The sequence below is a fragment of the Manacus candei genome, unplaced genomic scaffold, assembly GCF_025592945.1.
Source record: "Manacus candei isolate 608988 ecotype Guabito, Panama unplaced genomic scaffold, ASM2559294v1 h1tg000018l, whole genome shotgun sequence".
NCBI lineage: Eukaryota > Metazoa > Chordata > Aves > Passeriformes > Pipridae > Manacus > Manacus candei.
The window spans coordinates 7,604,153-7,625,425 of NW_026138066.1; the positions used below are offsets into that span (position 1 = coordinate 7,604,153).

At 49.1% G+C, this 21,273-nt stretch overlaps 1 long non-coding RNA gene across 1 annotated transcript in view; it reads left to right on the top strand.

Moving 5' to 3' along the window:
* The window catches only part of LOC127470012 (uncharacterized), a 49,538-nt gene that overhangs the window by 12,878 nt on the left and 15,387 nt on the right, over positions 1–21,273 (top strand). The window contains exon 2 of the long non-coding RNA XR_007904141.1: positions 3,560–3,740. This is a non-coding gene — a long non-coding RNA (uncharacterized LOC127470012). The remainder of the gene's footprint in view (positions 1–3,559; positions 3,741–21,273) is intronic.

Sequence of the window (21,273 nt, forward strand, 5' to 3'; positions counted from 1 at the left end):
CCGCAGGCCACACATTCCTGCACACCTATGTGCACACATGGCACCATATTGTCCATGTTACCCCCTTTCAGCACTATCCCAGGCAGATGGACTCACTCAGGGATACATTGACAGACACCTGTATGTTTGTGTCTTCCAGATCTCCCTGCATGCCAGCACAAAACTGGAATGTGAAGGTGAGGCAAAACACATCCCTTTGAGATGAGCAACATGAATACCACACCAATGCACACATACAAACTTATATATGCATATCACTCAGGTCCTGTTTGCCATGCTTTTGCAATCCCTTTTCCTTTGTTTAGCCAGTCATGGTACTTCTTCCATGCCTCTGAAGCACAGGAGTAGATGGTTTGGAGGTTAGTTTAGGATGGTGGTTACTTTTTCCACTAGTGGCTCTCTTCAGCTGCTTAGGTCAGTGTTAAGTGTCTCAGAGATGAAGATCCTCCTTGCCTATCCATGCCCAACACCTCTGTGTTACTTCTCAGCCACTATTAGTCACTATTATTTCTGAGTCCAAATGCCTCTTTGAATTGCCCTCATGACCATACTTTAACCCAAGTAGCATTTCAGGCCATAGTGACTTTTCCAGGTTTGGCAGCATCTGTTAGGTTTGACCACATGAGGCAACTCCACCTCCATTCTGCTCTGTACACATGCCTTGCTGAGACCCAAAAGAGTCTCTCTTGTCCCCTTTCAGCATGAATTATTCATCTCCTGTAATGCACAATGGATGTTTGTGGGATGCGGCACGCAGGTACAATTGAGCACAGTGCCTAGGAACCAATGTTCCTAGCAAGCTGAAATTGCCTGGGTGCACGGGCCAGGTTTGACTGAGAGAGAGAGGAAATTTTTACTCCTTTAAAGCACTTCAGAAAAGTGAATGGTGGTGGCAGCAGTGGAGGCAGAGGGGAGGAGGGGGTGTTTTGGGAGGGTCAAGGTGGTGGTAGAGGCTTCCCCACATGTTTCTTCTGGATCCTCTCATGCTGCTGCATGAACATGCATGTTGTGCATGCATGGGAAGGTGGGAGTGCTCTGGGGGAAGGTGAGAAGTAGGTGGCTTTTTGTTGTGGAGAGTCGGCATGCCTGAGCAACGGTGGGGAAGGTGTAGTCGCATGCTGAGGGTGTTTGGTGAAGGACTATGGAAGCAGGGTGCTGGGGCAAGCAAGATGTGTGAGGGCAGGGAGCCCCTAGAAGAGACTATTGCAGTGTATGCTCCACTGACCTACACTGAGGTGTATTCGTATGTGCTCAAAGCCCATGCCTGTCCAATAACACAGGACAAGAGCTTTTGAGACTCCTTCCATATTTCCTCCATGTGGCTGGGGCTAGATCCAACTGCAACAGCCCCTGCATTGCCTGTGTCCAAGCCATGCCTTTGTGTCTGTGAGCTCTTCCTTTAGTATCTGTGCCACCACTGCTCCAGTGATCCCAGGACAGCCATGGACCCCTGCACCACATACCTGCTGTTGCATGCACACCCAGCTGCTCTTCCCCCCTGGAAACCCCATGCTTTCCCATGCCTCTCCAATTTCCCAGGAGCACACACGTACACTTGCTTGTCCTGATGTTGAACCCTGGTTGTTGTCCGTCACCGCTAGCAGCATCGTACTGTGACACTACCAAGCTTGTTAAACAAGCCTGGCAGAGTGCTCGCTGTGCTGTCCCTGGTGCCAGGCCAATCTCCCCTCGTTCCCTTGCTCCTTCTTACCGACGTTGTGTATCTCCCTGTCTTTCCTCGGGCCTGGGGGAAGCTGGCACCTTCCTGGCCAAATCTCTGCTTCCCATACAGGTCTATGTGCATCTTCACTATGCTTAGGTTTTGCAGTCACCTCTCCTGATGTCCCTATCAGCCAACTTCAGAGCACTCGGGACAGGTGGGACTTCGTACTCTTCTTTGCATGCAAATTATGCACGCCTAACACCGGAATGGAGGGTAGGAGAAGGGATAAGTGTGGATGCTTTTCCGGGATTTCTGCTTCAGAGACTTCGCCCCCATGAGCTGCAACATGTGTCAGTGGACAGATACATAGGAGACTGTAGAATGAGCAGAATTAGAGAAAGTGCCAAAAAGGGAAAATCTCAGAGATGGAGGCAGTTAAAACAGAGTTGGTGTGGCAGCGGTGCGTGTGTGCATATGCACCCACGCAGTTGCACAGAATACAGCTGTCTCCAAAGTTAGTTCCACCTTCCTAATTTTCAAGAATGTCTTGTCTTTGATTTTTTTTGGGTGAATGATGCTGACTCTCTGTGCTTCATGTGTAGTTTGTGTTTGTCTGCTTGTGTTGGATGTTGATGAGTATTTGTGTTTTCCATGTGACAGAATATGTCTGGTGTTTGCTGGGGCTAGCGTTTAAGATCCAGAAGGATGCTATGCCACTGTGTGGGCTGAGTTTAGGTAGGTAACAGTATCTGGTACAATCAGTTTGTATGCTGCAGGCAATTCATAAGTAGACTATATTTCTGTGATATGCAGCCAGTGGTGCTTGCTTATGTTCCTGAGTGTGTGAGGATGTTTTATGTGCTCTCATTTTCTTATAAATGTGTGTGTTGTGATTTGCTGGTGCACTGATATAGATGTCTGTGTGTACGTGACACTTTATGTTCATGGTCTTTGTTATGAGATTGGGGTTATTAAATGTTGTGTGTTTGTGCAGTGACAGTTACGTATAAGGAGTCAGGAGTTTGTGTGTGGTAGATATGTTTGGGTATTCAGTGTGTATTTGTGCAGGGATCCCTATTTGCTGTGCTGTGTAAAAATGTTTTTTGCTGTGTACTCATACGAGTGGTGGAACAGGCTGGGTGGAGCTGATGTGGTTGTGTGATGGTTGTCTGAAATATCACATATGCACCTTAATAGAGATGTGCAACCTTGTAGGTGCAGGATGAATGTGAAGAAGGGAAGCACCTCATCCTTTAGAGGGACTCTGAATTTTTAGAGGTTGTACACAAGGTGGTGCATGGCAGTGTGAAAAGACCAGTGAGTGTGAATGTGTGTGCATGTGTGCATGTGTGTGTACGCTGTGTATGTTCTGAGTGTGAACAGCATCCTTGCAGGGGGGCGTGTCTGGGTGATGTGAGCAGGGCTGGGAGGTGGCGTGTCTGTGTGCGTGCAGCCGTGTGTGTAGGCACACTTCACCTTCTCCTGGTGCGGCTCCGTCAGCACCTTACCCTGCGTTGGGTCAGGTGCTCTCTCCTTTTTGTGCAGTGGGACAACCAGGCTCTTAGGATACCGGCCAACCTCTTCCCATCCTTTAAGTCTCCTTCCATCTGGCTGTCTGTCTGCTCTGCTGCCTGTGTCCAGTTGTCTGTTCCCCTAATCACCGATACGCCCTGACTAGCTCACACCCCACACTGCCTGTGGACTCAGCAGCTGTGCATCTCTCTGTCCCTCCCACACGCACACACATTCACACACACACACACACCCTGGATCTTCATCTGTGGCATATTCAGTTGCCATTGGAAACCTAAGAAAGAAGTGAATCTACCCTCCAAGTCTTAAGCTGGTGTTTTTTTTCCTTTTTTTTTTCCCTCCCCTTTCCTCCTCTTCTCACAGAAGGCAAAGTCGTTCGCAATGAATCCATGGCAGCTTCGATCGAGCAGTGAGCTGGAGCACCTACTCACAGGCCACTCCTTGATGTGACTGAACAGAGACCTTGCCCAGCACTCGCCGAGGAGAGCAGAGCCCCGGATTTACCTCCCGCGCACCCGGGCACCCCCAGTGCAGGCACCGTGAGGTAAGCCAACCTCGGCACCTCTGCCTGCGCCTCTCTTCATCCCTCCCTCTCTCCCTCTTGTTGCTTGTTCCCCAGAGGTGTGAGGGAGGGGAAGGGCAGGGGTTTCTGCTATGCTGTGAACAAAATCTAGGTTTCCATCAGCACCCTCCCCACAATGGAGAGCTGCTCCCTCCCCCCTGAGCCCCTTTTTTTGTGGCCCTGCAGGCGTGTGCAGGGAGGGGTTTGCAGAGCAGCCGAGGGAAGCGCTGCAGGTCCCCTGCACGCAGTCCTGAGTGCATTCCGCCCCTTTCCCATCCCTCCCTTGGCACACACCTGTCTGCTCTTCTTCATTCGTCATTTTCCTCCACCTCCCCTATTTCTCGGGAGAAGGGGCAGCCGGGTTGACTCTGCTGCAGCCTGGCCAGCAGCATGGTTGGGCTCTGCAGCCCTGGCCTGGGTCCCCTCAGGGATGCAGCTTGCAGCAGAGCAGGAGTGGGCATCATGCTACTGGGAGTGGGGCATGCAGGGGAGAATTCCCCCTCCCTCCTCATCTCATGGATATTTTGGGTATTCCAGTTCCCCACGGAAGATACTGGCCTCCATTTCCTAGCCAGGTACCTCCTCTGAATACACAGCCCAGCCTGGCATAGCTTTTGGGGTGATGGGCAAGCTCTTTGTCACTGCTTATCTGCTGTCCCCTGGTGCTCCTTCCCAGCTGGAAGGGATGTTTTCCTACTGGAGACAGTGCGTTTCATAAGCTGGGAACGCCGTGTGCCCTGCACAGGCAGTGAAGGGGCCCTGTGCTGAGCCTGACCCATTTTGGGGCGCAAAGCTCTTGGGAGCACCTGAAAGGGCCTCCTGCTGCCCAAGGCTGCCCTCAGTGCCCCTTTCCTCAGCTCCTCTGCAGGGAAGGCAGGAAGATCGGCTGCACTATTTCCATGCCATGTCTCCATGCTGCTGGAGCTGCTGCGGTGTGGGAATGGGAGGGGAGTGGGAGCAGCTGTTTCTCCCATCGCCTGGGCAGGCCCAGACGTGCTGCCAGTCCTCGAGGAGCACGAACGTGCCTGGAGATGCCTTTCCCCAGAATAGATCCTAAAGAAACGAGCTGCTGACACGGCAGCGGGCAACCTCAGAGGAGTGGATTTTAGAGGGGAGGTCTGGGAGTTTGCAACCAGCCAGGCTGTGCTTTCAGGTTCTGCACAGAGTCTAGAAGAAACCAGGGTTTTCTAAGTCAGGTTTGGGGGCTATTGTGTTTCTCTGAGGGGAAGAAACTGGCAGAGTCTGTGTTGCTGTGCAGCCCTGGCAGTGGTATTGGTGTGGTGTCCCCTGAAGGAGGTGATGTATTGCTCTCCTCCTGCCCAGGCCCCACCTGGTGATGCTGGCAATGAAGGTGTCTTCCAGGGCATGTTCCAGTGCATCTCCCTGCTGCCACCACAGGACCCTGCTGTCAGTTCTCCACATCTACAGTTCCTCAATCCCCCTGTTCAACCACCACAATCCCTACCCTTCCAGGTGAAATTCTGCCTTTTAACTTCTCTTTGGTGGCACTAAGGTGTTTTTCTTCTTCTCTCGGGGTACCCTGAGCCCTACTTTTCGCTCTTTCAGCATCCCTTCCTCACTTTTCATCCTTTGTGACTCCCATGCTGGGCAGGACCAGCTTTGGTCAGTCTCAGGAAGGGCTGACTTTCCCCAGCGGGATCGTTTCTGGATGCTGCTGCCAGCTGACAATACTGTGAAGTGATCTTTTCCCCTGTGGTTCACACCCTATGGTGTGTGCGCGTGCGTGTGTCTTGCAGGTGACGGAGTGACTGTAGCATTGTTGATGTGTCACTCTTCCTCTTGGCTGGAGCTTGGCAGGGAGTGTGCCCAGGCAGTCACTCAGTTTTGTTGTTGGGGAGTTTGCAGAAAGCAAGCTCTTCCCATATGGAGCCTCCAAATTCATTTGGCATTGGTTAAATTCCTCAACCCTCTCAGGACATGGCTTTGGCACTGACACAGGGTGGACATGACAATAAATCCAGCTCTAGGGAGCTTGGTACCAGGTCAAAACTGCTGGAGCTACATGGTAGAAAATGCTGATCCAGTATGAATTCACTCTGCTGTTTCAGATTTGTTTAGAAAACAATGTTGGCTTAACTCTGTACTGGCAAGGTTTATGTTGTGTTGGGTATTATCTGTCTGCACAACTCTAGCTTGACGCTGGCTCTAGTGTTGTTTGTGTGCCACATCTGGCACACACTCCGGATCGTGTGTGCTCTGGCTAATCTGACAGATGTAATTGCACACTGCAGCCAGTCTGGTTCAGTCCCTCCTGTCGGGCAAGCCAGTTTGAAAGAGGGTTACATTACAGTCTGGGAGCAAGCCATGTCCCACACCAGGCAGCTGTTTTCCCCTCTCAGGAGCAACAACAGCTCTGGTCTCCCAGGTGCCTTGAGAAGTGATGCACGGAGACGCAAAAACCCACCTCTCTGTAACTCCGTCTCTCCTAGCACCACCCCAAGTCCAAGGAGATCCTAGAGAGACAAATGTGTCCTCTGGCTGGTGGCCACATCTCTAGCTGGCTCCTCCCAAGGGTTTTTGAGCTGTGTTTCCACCTCTGCTCTGGAGAGCCTGGACGAGAGGAGGGCACCGGCTTGGAGGAGGGCAGGCATTGCGCTAAAGAGGAAGGGGAGGAAAGCATTGTCCAAGCAGGAGGATGTTGTTCTCCAGCCTTGACCGCTCCACAACCCCATGGCCAGTGCACGTGGCCTGGGAGAGGCATTATCATTCCTCATAGGATCATATAGGCAGAAAATGGGGCTGCACCACGAGCGGAAGCTGAGACAGCTCCATTTGAAGCAGGTGCTCATTGGGACAGAGTATGAGTGCAAACCCTTTTCTGCTGCAGGGACTTTTTCCAGATCTGTCACTCAGGTGCTTGTCTTGCTGAGGGAGGTAATTTTGTTTGTGCTGAGAGGCTAAAGGGCAGAAAGGTTCCCCTAATGCTTGTGTGTGGATGTGTGCAAGTTTCTGGTGATTAGGAGGAGAATTTGTTGATCGGGTATAGCAATCCAAAATGTTTTACTTTAAAGCCCAGAAAAATGAACTTTCAGGGGTTAAAGTCAAGAGGTGACACTGTGTACCAAACCTTGTTGCTAAGGACTCCTGACTCCTAATTGTAGTGAACTCTCTCACTCATCACCATACTGTGCCTCAGTTTCCCCTACCTTTACATGGGACAGGCTGTAGGCCCAAACACTGGGGGAGAAGAGAGGGATGGGAAGGAGGGATGTGAAGGCATGCCCAGTGCTTCAGGCTGCACAGAGGGATGCTGTGGGGAAAGCGAGGTTCAGCCTGTGGACTCTGCTGACATGGCTGAGTGCTGTCGTTCGCAGCGGGCTGGATGCCGGAGGAGAATCCATAATGACCAGGGGGATGTGTGCCAGGGCCAAGGCAGTGATTCACTCAAGCCTCTGTTTGTTTGGGAAGAGAAAGGGAGTTTGTGGCTTGTCACTTCAGAAACAGAGTAGAGATTCAGTGGTGAAGGACAGGCTTCTTGGCTGGGCCTCTCCGAGCAGCCACGCCGCGTGTCTGTCTGTGTGTGTGTGTGTCAGGGGACCAAGGGGACCCTGGTACAGGCCATGACTGGCAACTGGCCATCTCTGGCACTCGTCACTTCACCTCCTCCTTGCACCCTCTGCACAGCCACCACTGATTGGCCAAGGACAGCCCTGAGATACACACACATGACACACCAGCGCCTGTGAGGAGAGGGAGATGATATAAAGCCTTGCTAGAAGAGAGCTGGATGGGATTCGAGCTACCTCCCTGCCTAGTTTTTCCCCTATGTGGCAGCACAGCATCTGTGCAAGTGTCCATGTTGCTTCATCCCGACCCAAACAGGCACCTTCAGTAGGGCTGCGTCTGGTGTGTGGGGCCGGGTCACAGGCTGAGGAGTGGTGTTGGGCTAACTCAGGGGATGAAGAAGACCTCTTTCTCCCCCGAGTTTCTCCTCTGCCTCATCCCTGCTGTACCTCTTCCAATGCAAGTCCTACCTCTCTTCTTGGAGGTAGAGACCTGCAGGCAATGGAGGAAGGTGTCAAAGAGAGAAAGGGAATTGCGAGACACACAGAGGTATGGAGAGGATAAAGCTTCTGAGAAAGAGGGAAGACCTGACGAAAAATAGGGCAGATGCATCAAAGGAAGAGAGGGATGCTGAGGGAGGCAGAAAGAGGCAGTGAATGTCCATGCAGTGACAATGTGGTGTGGAAGTCTTTATATTGATACTACAGACTAGAGTTTGATCTGACCATGTTTGTACTGGTCAGGGATGTAATCCGAAAAGCTGTGGCAAGAGGACCAGCTCTTCACAGTGAATTGCTCATCTTCCATCCACCTTTTTAATCCAGGGAATAGCCAGCCAGAGATTGTCCTGCTTTGAGGTGCTTTCTCCTGTGCATGTTCCTCTGCTCCTGATATGGAGGAGGCCACATGGCTGAGAAACCCGTCCCCATGTCCTCTGTCCTCCTGGGCCTTGTCCAATGGAGCCAGAGGAAGTAAGTGTGCTGCCCAGCATGGCTGAGAATTGCCTTGCTCTGTATTGGAGGGATGTTGGTGAGGTCTTAGAGGAAGTCACAGAACTGCTTCTAAATGGCTCCCCAGAAAAACTTATGGCCACATTACCTCACATAGACAATGGCTGCAGGCAATGAATTCAACAAGCTACACGAGGCAGCGTTTTTTCTATAACTGCCCCATCAACGTGTCCTGTAAGAACTGAACAGCAGCAATTTAGATGAGGGATTTGTGGACATTTCTCTTCCTCTTTTATTAAATACTTGAGTACATATCTGTCAGATAAGGTAGGTATGCCAGGTCTGTCACGGGGTGGGTAGATTTCATACAGATGTTCTCAGAGTCACTTTTGATAGGGGTGTGGTGGTTTCCAGAAGCTGGAATGCCAGTGTTGGCTTGTATATGGGTTTACAGGTGAACATGTACCCAGAGCAGGTTGTGTGTTCATTGTGATGTGTTCACTGAGACATAAAACAGTGGGTGCTTCTCACTCATCTTGAGCTTCCCCACTGACCCCCTGTTGTAGGACCAATGGTCTGTGTGGCTTGAAGTTAGTGGCATATCAGGCCCATCAGGCTGTGCCCTGATCTTAACTCTGATGCCTTTTACAGCCAGCCAGCATGGTGAAGGCTGTCAAGAACCGGTCCGGCACAAAGAGAAAAACACTCATATAATGGGGCTACTTATTTGAGTTGCCCAGCATTTCCCATTACATTTCATGTCTTGTGGCTGAGTCAGTTGAAAGGCAATCACCAGATATAACAGCCCAGCATTGTTCTGCTCACCTTCTGATTTACTTCTTTTCATCCTCGCTGGGTTTCATCTCCTCCCAGGTTCATGCATCCCCCAGCACCGGGGTCACTTTCTTTTTATTGCACCTTAGGCTGTATATAATCAAGCTAGCACTGTTCCTGCCCTGAATCTTCTGGGGTCAAGATGGAAATCACTATTCAGCAAGAGACCCAAACAAATGAGCAAAACTAGCCTGGTTGGTCAGAACAGGGTGGAAGTTATCCAAGAAAACTCGCATTGATCAATTCCAGTCACCTCCTGTGTTTAAAGTGACTCAGTATCTCCATTTTTAGGATGTTGCTGGGAAGCTGAATTCTCTTATGATTTCTCTTGTATCAGCTGTCCCTACCAAGGGTGTTTGTGAGATTCTTTTCCTATATCTGCTTCTATGAGGATCTGTTGGAAAACATGCTGGTAGAATAATGGGTGCTGGGACAAAGCCAGTCATAAAAACACCCAGAACTTACTGAAAAAAAAAAACCACAAAACCTCCCCCTCCTTTCACTGAACAATAAGTTATCAAGTCCAGATGGTTAAATCCGAGATTTTGGAAGGAGATTAAGTGATTGAGCTGCTAACAAAAATATGCAATCTCTTGTGAAAAAAAAAAAAGCTACTGATTCGGGGAATTGGAGAACACCAAATGTTGTACCTATATTTAAAAAAAGGCTTCAGTGATGATCCGGGGAATTAAAGATCAGTAAGCTTTGCATCTGTATCTGGTAAACTGGTAGGAATGATAATTAAAAAGCAATGCTTGAAGACATCTGGAAGATTGTGGTCTGATAGGGCCTATCCAGCACAGGTTCAGCAGCAGAAAACTGCATCGTGTGAATCTCCTACAACTTTTTGAATGTGCCAATAAGGCAGTGGATAAAGGAGAAGCAATTGATATAAGATATTTAGACTTCCAAAAGGCTTTCGAAAGATCCTGCACAACAGCTACTAAAGAAGCTAAGTAGTCAGTGAGAGACAAAATATTGACATAGATCAAAAACTGAGTAGGAGACTGAAAGAATGAGGGGATTAAACAGTCAAGTTTCACCATGGCAAAAGGCTAATGTGGCCTTCAGGTTCTCTTCTAAATCCCTTGTGATTTACCTTATTGTTTAATGACTGGGAAAGGTGGGAGGAGAGATATGCTGTATGAAAATCAGCAGATGAGACAAAGTTATTAAGCTGGCTGTGGACAGAAAGGGCTGTGAGAAATGCCTGGGAAAGGGAATTAAGTTAAATGAACGCACTGTGCTCTGGTGAATGAAACTGAGCACTGAACTGTATGTTCAAAGTAATGTGTGTTGTAGGGCAGACTCAAAACTCTTTACATACCCAAAAGGTACTGAAACAAGGGTATTAGCCAAATGAAAGTGAGGGTGAATGTCAGGGAGCTCTTCATAGCTCTGCCCCATGCTGTAATGCCCTTGAGCAGGCAAATTAGCTGTTTGGATGCAAAGGCTGTGGGTAGAGAGTGCTCTGGAAGAGCTGTGAGGCTCTTGATACACCTGCAGTGCTGCCTCATTTGGAATTGCATGCTGAACTTGGGTTAGACTGTTTCTGAAGGGATGCTGGAAAACTGAAGGGCCTCCGAGGTGAGACAGAAAGCCTGTGAACACCCCCAGGTGAAGACATGGAGGAGACAGGTTGTCAGTGTCAGACATTGGACTGGAAGTGGATGTTGGGAGAAAATAAAATTATGAGACATATGAGGATATCTGTCCTTCCTTTCCTCTTCACATAGGAGTGAAGGAACACACAGTGAAATTAAAATGCATGGGATTCTGGTTCACAGGGTTGCACTGCAGAGCTCTAAGTCATGAGAATTTGCCAGGTCCAACAATTTGGAAAGGTTCATAGTGGGATTGTGTGTTTTCTGGAGAACAAGAATACACCAATGAGCTTCAACTAATGACAAGGCCATTTTGGAGTCTGAACCTTCAGGTTCACTCTTCAGAGCTTATATGGACCTGGAAATCATAGCAGCAAATGAGAAAAGTAAGATAGGAGCACATTGTCCCTCATTTGTCTGTTTTGATGTTTTTCCATCTTCTTCCCCAAAAAATCTGGTGAGGTGTTTCCTGAGAGCCAGCACAGACATTTCTCTGACCTGGAATGGTTTTCCCCCAGTGTACACCTTACTTGCTGGGACATGAGCAGTGATATTCTGTTCATGTCTTAGCTCTTTGTAACATTACATATGTTCAAGAGCATCCTCAAGGTCAGGGAAGAATGGGCTCAGAATCTCTTCTAACATAACGTGGCATTATTATGTTGACTTTGAACTCGGTTCTGGCGACAACCAAACCCCACGCCCTCCCACAGAAAAGGTGCAAACCTACCTAAACTTTTCAAATTGCATGAGATCAGAAACCTAATCTGCCAAGTTCCCAGACATTCCGGGGAGATTGCCCATGCTTCCATCTTCCACCTGAGTTATGGATGTGAGAATCAGGACCAGGATAACAGGGTATCGCAGGCTTTCCAATTGCCAGGCCAAGCTGGAGCCCAGAATTAAAAATCTGCTGGGGCTTACGGAAGAAGAGAAATCCCTGAGCCTACAGAAGCTCTGAAACCTTATCTGATTATTTCCTTCTTTCTTCAGTGTAAGAACCTAAATGTACAAACACCTGCTTCCCTGTCCAACATTTTCCCTACCCATGGGATCATGGTCCCAGCTTTTGGGTTTTTTTTACTGAGTTCATGATATAGGTTGTTGAAGTCTTCAACAGCTTGGCTAACTGAGCTTGTTCAGTTTCTGGCTATGTGTAGCTACACATGAATCCCAGACTCTCTGTAAGGATGTCTGCTTCCTGGACAACCTACGAGGTGTGAGCAGAGTGACTTCTTGCACTTGGAAATGTTTTTAAGCCAGAAAAACAAACACTGAGGATTGTCTTCGCCTGTTGCTCTTTGCTGGATCTCTGAGCTCTCTTGTTTTCTTAGAGCTGTGACTCATTTTGGTGGGTAGCTTGGAGCTACACCCGCTGCAGCTGATGTGGATAGAGTGGGAGCAGTCAGGCTTGTGTCCCAGTGCCGAGAGACCTGGGGTCAATATAGCACCTTTCCATGTGGTTCAAAGTTGCTGTGAGGCCAGAGGGAACTTTGGCAGCGCTTCAAAGCTGACATCACCACAGCCCCTGCAAACCTCTGGGGTGGAAGCAACACCTTCAACACCTCTCCTGGAATCCAGGAGCTGGGGACTGTCGGGGCTGAGAGACACTGACATCACCCATGCTGCGTGCCAGCAACCCTGAGGCTTTGGAGATGACTTGATCATCACTACTGTATTGTAGCACCTAAAAAGACCTTCGGGATTGAAAAATGATTGCATCTCTCTGCTCTATAACAGCAGCCAATGAACCTCCGGGGTCAAAGAATAAATACACCATCTCTGGAGTAGAATAGCATTTAGAAACCTCACTCACTGACTCACAGCTGTCTGACCCCCTCCACCACCACCTTGTCTCGGCACCCAGCCACCTTCTCTGCTGAGGTGTAGAGGGATAATCCCTGTGCTTTTACAGTTACCTGCCTGTGTGCAGCACTGAGATGAGACCACACTGTCTTCTCAATTATTATGGTACTGAGGAACACTGGTGGTGTGATGCATGTGCCAGCCATTTTCTCCATGAATGCAGCAAGGAAGGAACCACTGCAATAAACCATTTCCTCTCTTAATACAGCATCTGTGAAACTCTGGTACTGCTTTGCTGTGGCAAATTATCTGCTCTCACCTGTTACACAGTGGGGGCTCTTCTGAGACTGCTGGGGGTGCTTCAAAGGACAGCTCAATACCTGGAAAGGGCTGTGTTGTACCAGCAACTGGAGTGCACTGATGGGAAGGGGGATACTTTGATGACCAGCTATCCTGGCATTTAGAAAGCATGAATTAATTTCTCAGACACCCTAGAGAGGTGGAGTTCTGTCATATTATGAACCTGACTTGTAGATTCTGGGGAAAATCCTAAAAGCTTTTGGTAATAGAGGTTTTAGTGAGTTTAATGCCGATGGAATTAAAAGTCTCTAGGCACTCGTTGTGAATGGATTTACATCGGGGAGATTAGAAAAGAGAAAACATTATTGGTGTCCAGGAAACTCAGGAGAGCAGCTGTCAGCTGGTTTAGATGGAAAGTTCCCCAGTGGCAGGCGTCCTGGCAGCCAGGCAGCACACACGCACACACACCCTGTGGGGTCGGCTGGCATGCTCAAGGGCTGGGGACACGTCCCAGGGTCCACTGTGGGTCACGTCACATGTGAACATTCACAATAAGCTGTTTGCTCTAACCGGTTTTACGGACACATTGGACATAAGTTAACTTGGGAATGGTCTTATACAAAGACCCCTATGCCTCACCCAGGTGCTACTGGCCTGACTCAGTAGAGTTCAGTCCTGCTGAGGAGCATGGGGAAGAAAGACCTGCCTTCCTCCCTGCCTACAAAGACATCACATTGGAAGGACTGCAAAGCAATTTCTTCCTTCATGGATAGGCCTTTTACAGTCCTCTTTCTTCCCACCAGAAATGCACCTGGTGTGTAACTATTAAGGGCAGTTAAAGTGAATACGGGTCAAAATCCTTAAGGATTAATTTTGTACTTTTTTAAAATTCATAGTTAATTTTGACAAACTCGTAAAATCCACCATTTTCAATTTGTCTGTGAGACTTGGGGAGGCATCTCTAGATTGACCAAGTTCTGCTTCTTTTTCCCAAGCCTCAGTGTTTGTCACTGCTGGAGAAAGCATCCTGGGGCCAGATGGCCCTTGCCTGTGCTCTTAGATAAGAAAGGCATGGTCCTGTAGGGTTTGGCCTTTCTTGGACTACCCAGCTGAGACTGGGTTGCTGAGGCTGTGCACTTTGCTGAGAGATCGGGTAGGCAAAAGAAGAAAAGGCACCAAGAGACCTACAGGGAGAGTGAGAAGGGTTATGGCCTTAAGTAGATGAGCTGGTTATGCTTGTCTTGGGAATGCTCCAAGAGATGATTTGTCTACTGTTATCCTTATTATTTCTCTCCAAAATCCTCATCACTTGTCGGTGCATCTTTTTGAGAACAAAGATCAGGGTTCATTCACCCTGGCCTTCTCCGTAAGTGGTACGTCATCAAGCTGAGGACTCAATTCAAATCCTGTTTTGAAGATCTCTATCTCCTCTGCTGCCCAGGAGAGCTCGCTGGGAGATCAGGCTTTGTTAAAGCAGGGAGCTCCCTGCCTCAGGGATGATGGACAGAAAGGAGAGCACGGTGCCTTGCCAGGACAGGACCTGACTTTATCAACTAAGTACCCACAAGCAAGCCAAGGGCAGATTTACCCTTGTTTTGTAGGATGAAGGTAATGCCCTGTCCACAACATAGGTCAGGGAGCTGGCATTCATGCTATCCTTTTTCTTTCTGCACAGATGGATCACTGCCTGTTGACTCCGGGGGGTGGGCTGGGTGGGTGGGAAAAGCTGCTGAAGTGGTTGACAGTGCCCCCAAAACAAGGTATCAGGTATTGAGCACCAGGGGCAGGGCAGACACAACGTCTCTGGTGTCCCTCCCAGTGAGTGGGTAGATGCCACCAAGGGGTCCCCAAAGAGGGAGGAGGAGATGGTAGAAGTAAAAGAGCTAGGAAAGAGGGTGAGCAGTCTCTGTTCCTCCCCAGGGGACCCCTCTTGTGCTGGCAAGATGTAATGGGAGTGCAGGGTGTCAGGGTAAGGAAGTAGGAAGGGGAGATGCTCCGCTGGCAGGCTGGCACCCCTCGAAGTGGTGGGGAGCCAGCGGGCATTGTGGCAGTCAGCCCTTGTCCCTGGGCTCCCATTCATCAGCTGAGAGATGCAACTTGGAGGGTAGGGGGGCTTTAAGTAAAGCACAGAAGCAAAAATATTAATATGGCAATTGGGGCTATGGCAATGTGCAGTGAGTGATCAGCAATAGTGTTCATGCAGGAACTGGAGCTACTCCTGGAGGTGTGGGCCTAATCTGTGGTGGGGGAGGGGAGTAAATCTATTGCTTTGACCCCTTATCCCGGGAAGGTGCCTGACCTGGCACTGCTGGGGATATACTTGTCCTCAAATGTGCAGCATGTGAGCTGCTGGGCGTGCAGGGGCCTGCCTGTGGAGGCTACACAGCAAGGCTGGGGCACTCTTCTGCATCAGCACTGACACAACCAGAGCATGTCCGCAAAGAGAGCCCCTCCACTTTGCAACTGGCTCTGCAAAAATGTTTTTGTCCTTTCTGCATCCTGGCTGAAAGAGCTTCTATCCCACCATCACCTTTCTTGAGGCATCTCTGTTTCTGTCAGTCTATTCACCAATGCAAAGAGAACATTGGTGCAGGAATCCACCCCGTGCCAGACAACTGTGCTGGCTGTTGTAATAAGCTCATTCAGGCAGGATGTGTTCACCCCCTCTAAACAGTAGTCATTGTCTATTCCCAGGCAGAACTGTGCTTGTGGAGGACATCTAGCACAACTAACTCATCATGACAACGAGCAGCAACTTCAGGCTGCTTTCACAGAGCTGTTTGTGGAATCACCTCCGCCCTTTAGCACAAGATGTACACTTGCAACAAGCCCTGCCACTACATAAGAGAGAGGCTTCTGTTTTCGGCGAGCTGTGTGTCCCTGGCAAATGCTAGTCCATGACTAACGTGTTCATTGCTGACAGGTCAGCGTGAGATGGGAGAAAGGGGATCTTCAGCTCAGTGGGATTGCTGAGAGCGCATGGGCTTTGCAGCAGTAAGGATGTGATGAAGTTGTCAGCTACAAAAGACTGTGGTCTTTAGGCCTTGACCTAGATGAGGACAGGTTCATAAACACAGGATGGGGCACACTCACAGCTTTCTTGGAGATGGGAAAAGTTATTTGAAGGCAGCCCCTAGGATTTTCAGGACCTGCCAATTGCTTTCTGGGGATGAGGAAACCTGACATGTTCCTGTTGGGACTGACTAGCAGAGATTCCAAGTCCTCTCATTTGCATGATTAGCAGTGTTTATGCTCACTATTTTTTCAGGAACTGTCTTGTGTGTGAAACTGTACCCTTGCCACAGAACACTGGGCTGAAGAGAATATAGCGGAGGGTGGAGGCTGAGTGCACCTGTGATTTATGGGAAGATTACCACATTGCCTGCAAATCCACGAGGATGTCAGCATGGTTTATATTATCTGCACCACCGTGGCACATTACATTCTCACAACGTGTGGAGGGTGAGAAGGGGCAGATTTTTCATAGGGAGCTGCCTCTGGGCATTGCTATTTTGTACTTCATCCTTGGAGCTGGTGAGCCTGGTAGTGTTGCAGGGTGACATGTATGAGGAAACCCGACACCAAGCTGGAGGATCTATGTGGCTGTATTATGATATAGCCAACAAAGTGAGCTGCTTGCTGTTGCTTTGATGTGATCATATGACAGTTTGATGCTTTACTCAAAGCACTGGTTACAACTTCCTTACCCTTCTTTCCCAAGCACTTCGAGGTCAACCAATGTATTAATAAATTAGAGGGATTAAAATAAACAGTGCTTTGAAAATCATTAGGCATCCCAAATGCACGGAAAAAAACAGCAGTTGGAGCAGAAATACAAAATGCAAATAGGCTAAGAACTGGGCCATAAAATATTGTATCCTAGCCCTGGGGCAGCTCTAGAAAGGAAAAGCGTGTTTTTCCCTTATCTCTTTGGGTTGGGACAGATGAAATAGTGCCAGGGTACCGTGAATGAAGTATGACCTCTGCCCATGCTCCTGCTGTGGTACAGAGCCTGCCCCACCAGTGTCTTTACTGGCTGCAGAACAGAGATGTGGGGAGATGAGGCCACAAGCACCAGCTACGGGGCTGGAGCTAAGGCAAGATCTGAAGGCTACAGACCGGGGACCATCTGGGTGAGCAGCTGTCCTAGGCAGCTCCTTCTGCTGCTCTTGGTCCTGACCCTCACCCTCCAGGCACTGCATGCCCAAGTCTCTCCTCCTCTCAGCTCACTGCCTTTCTCACTCCAAGTCTAGCTCCTCTTTCCCCTGTCAGTCAGACCCAGGGACCGACACAGCCAATTTACACAGCATCCAGTTCATTTTCCCTTGGTGGTACCAAAGCAGGGCCCCAGCACTGATGGCCACATCAGAGGGAGTTCTGGCTCCTGCCAGGGCAATGAGAGACCACGTTACTCAATGACCTTTCCTCATTCTGCATCCTGGCTGAAATGATGCCTTTATTATTGCCAACTGCCTTTTTCTTGTCAATCTGTGCCAGCTCACAGATACACTGTTACAGCACTGTCCCAATGAGGAAATACAGTCCCCAAGGACATCATAAAGGGTGTGAGTGGATGAGAGTGTGGCTGGTGATCTGATTGTGATGTTTTGGGTGGTGTTTATATGGGGATTACTTGAAAAAGGAAATGTTTGAAAAATGCATCAGAGCAACATACATGTCTTTGATGTGTTTAAAAACTGGTGTGGTCTTGCTTAAGAAGTGAAAGTAATGAGGGCAATCAGTCTCAGCTCAGTAAGATGATTTTTAGGCCAGAGAAATGCTAAGGAACCACAACTGACTGCTGTTCCCAGCCCAGCAGAGAACAGGAAGATCCATTTTTCCAGGCCTGGAAAGTTGGAGATCCTGTGTTGGTGAATGAGATATTTGCCACCTTAAAGACTGAGCATCCTATCCATACTTGGAGACGACTGTATTTGTGAGGAGGAGGAGGGGTTCAGCTGCGAGAAGTCTGCCTGATTCAGGAATTGTCTGGACCATCTTGAGTTTCTCTTGCGTGACAGACTTCACAAGCATCACTGGCCAGGGAGAAAGCAGTCAGACAATGAGAGAAAGCTGGACTAGGAAAAGGCAGAGCCTGTCTGATAATTGAATACTTCTCCCTGCCTGGCCAGCACGCTGCCAGTGGAAGGCATCGTGAGGCCATGCCTGCCACTGCCAAGGGACTTTTCCACTCCACGCAGCCACTGGGATTTCTAATCCAGGCTGTATAGGACAATGCTGTCATGTTAGTAATGGTATAACTCTCTTAGCAGTCTACCGGTGTGACAGAGTCACAAAGAGAACAGTGTAGGCTGAATATGCACTCATGCTTGCTAAGCCTGTAATCCCAGCTTTGATTTTCTCTCCCTCTTTTCTTTTCTTTTTTTTTAAATAATCAGTTCAAACTTAATAATAGTGATTCACTAGTTGCCTGTTTATCTATCCTTGGCATGGTGTTCAATTTGCATTGCACAGGGCAGAAGATGGGGGGCAAGGGGAGAAGGAAGAACTGGGAGAGGAAAGGGGAAGCTGTGTAGTGTTCCTGTTTCCTCTCTTCATGGAAACTAAGGCTGGTATCTTTCTGTGAATCTGAAAGTCTTGGCTGTTATTTCCCCCGTGGTCGGAAGAGGCTGGTGATCACCTCTGTTCTCCCAGTCAATTTGTATATTTTGTGGCTTTCTTAGTAAAGATTCTGCAGCTGTTAGCAGCTCATGGGAAGTGTTTGGTGGTCTGTGGGATGGAAGGAGGCAGGGCTCATGAGTGCCCTGGACTTGTCTGGACTGTGCTGTGATTGTTACTCTTGGATGAGGCAAGGTCAGTGATGGAGCTAAGCTCTTCTAAGGCTGTGTCTTGCAATTGCATCTGAGACTGTGTCTGTACCTCCTTGAGGCTGGTCCCTTTTCTCTGCAGATCCTAGCAGACTCCAGGTGTTCCTCAGCCCAGACACATGCAAGACCTGCTGTGGGGCTGATTCCAGCACCATAATGTGTTTCTGCCCAAAACCCTTTTGACTCTTGTCTGCCCAGGAATCTGACCACCTTTTCTCAGAAACCACTTGGGCTGGGCAGCAAGATTCACAATCAGGCAGTAGTAAGTAAAAACAAGGAATCATTGGGGTATGCATGTGAAGACTGTTGCTAAAGAGCTGCTGTTAAGAACTGCCTTGCACTGTTCTTGCTCTGGGCAGTCACTGGCCTCAGTCACACTTCAGTCAGTTTTGCCCCAGGTACTTCTTCCAGGGTGAGTCTCCTTCCTCCTTGTCACCAGTCGTAGGCACAGCCCTGCTGAACTGCTCTGGGCTGCAGGTGGCTGTGCTTTTGTCTGGGTGACACTGAACATGGGAGACATGGAGCAGGCCATCTGGAATAAGCAGTTAAATGTGGGCTGGAGCATAGGAGGACAGTAAACAGGAAAGGGCAGAAAGGTTAGAAAAAATAAAGGCCTGGACAGTTGTGGAGAAGTACTAGAGTATTACTGAAAGGTGAGTTCAGATAGACTTCTGCTTCACCTTGGTTAAATATTGTGTACCCATGGTTCACCGTGGCAGGACTGATGCTGACTCCCAAAGAGCTGTGTCCACGTGACCCATGTGTGTTGCTGAGACTGCCTGGCATAGAGAAGACAGCTCCGTCTGAAGCTAAGGGGAGCTGTGGGGCACTTTGGCAGCTTGTGGGGTGGTGAGTGATGGCAGGGAACATGCTGTCGTGCAGGATCAGTGAAGCACTGCTCATCTCTCAAGCTGTCTGCTTCTCTTGCTCTTTGTGAGTCTCTTCTCACTTCTTTTCATGTGCTCATATCACCTCTCTTTTCTTTTGCTCACTTTCTCTCTCTGTGTGGTGCATGGCCCAGTGAATATAATCCATAGATAACCCTCTATTCTCTCTTTTCTCTTCCTCACCATCTTTCTCACTCATCCTTTCTTCCTGTCTCTCACTAACGCTCTGTTGCTCTCTCTGCCAATTTATTCTTCTCTTTCCTCCCACACTCTGTCCCCGTTTAATCAATCTTAGCACAGTCCTGTTTTTCACCAGAGCTGCTGTTTCATGCTTACTTCCACAGAGGGAAGGCAGGCAGGTGTGGAGTTAAGAGTACCAGGTAGGAAGCAGGAGAGCTGAGCTGAGACTTTCTTTGGTGACCATGGCTGTCACATCACCCATTCTGTGGCTTGGCTCCTTTCCTTTGACATGGGAACACTACAGCTATGAGTTAATGTGCAGTGCTTAGAAGTTGTATGGCCAAGGTCTGTGAAGCTCCTGGAAGTGGACTAGAGCTCTTTGGGTGCCCAGCAGTGCTTGTTTGTCTTTGGTGCCCAGCTAAGCCCTTGTGCCTAGACTGACACATTGGAGGCATATTCTCAGCCCTGCCCACTGTCCTATTCACAAAGTCTGCCCCATCCAGTCTTTCATAAAAAATAACCCCATGGAATGCAATTGACAAGACTCAGAAACAGAGTTTTGATCTGCGGTGATCCAGAGCTTTATCCTCGCAAACCCCTGGAGACTACGGGCATTTCCTGTTCCTGTTGGTGCTACCTTTGTAAACAAATCACACGGAGTCTCTGCTTCTCCCCGTCCACCTTTATCTTCTTTTCCTTCTTTCTGCCGTGCCGCTGGTCCACCTTTGCATACCGGAGCCTGCAGTGCCTGCTGGCTGTTGAGGGCTTGCCCGGAGCTGCCAGATGCTTGCACCTTCTTAGCTCTCACGGGTAGGAGTTGCTATGGGAGACAGCGAGAAAGAAAAACTGCCTTCCCCAGCAGCCCTAGGAGCCAGAAGTCTTCTATTGAGTGGAGAACACCCCCCTCTTGTGCTCCTTCCTCCCCTCAGCCCCCCTTTAGAGAGCACTCTGCAGAAAGCCGCCTTTGAAGCCCCTTAATTAGTGTCCCGTGTGTCCTGAACGGAGCCCTTCATTACCACCAGCAAGAGGCACAAATTGGCATGTGTTTCAGGTTTGGGCTCAGTGCCAGAATTTCGTTCCAGTCCCCTCCCTCCAAACCTCTCCAGCTTCCCCCCCCCTCGGCACTCATGCTTGCACACACACATTCACTTTCTCTCACAGAAAAACACACACACACACATACGCACAAGGGATCCTGCCAAAAAAAAAGAGAGACATCCCCTTTCCATCATTCCAGGTTTGAGAGAAAAAAAACAAACGACAAAAGGTCGCTCTGCTCCCTGCCTCCCCCCCCCTCTGGTTTGCTCTTGGCTCTGCTGACCCTTCAGCATATGCAACTGCAGGTTGGGGGTCATTATCAGTCCCAGAGTATCTCTCGCAGCCTGTGGATGTGCTCAGAGGGTGCTAATTAGTGAGAGAAGGGCTGATTAGGTTAGAAATTAAGTGTTTATTTCCTCGTCTGCTTTTTTTTTTTTTTTTTGTATGGGTGTAAAAATAGTGAGGCCAGATGGAGTCTCAGGAATGATGGGAAAAAAGGCAGCCAGGAGTCAAAGGGGGTGAATCTGTATCCGGTCTCACCTCTCCTACACCCCCTGGATGGA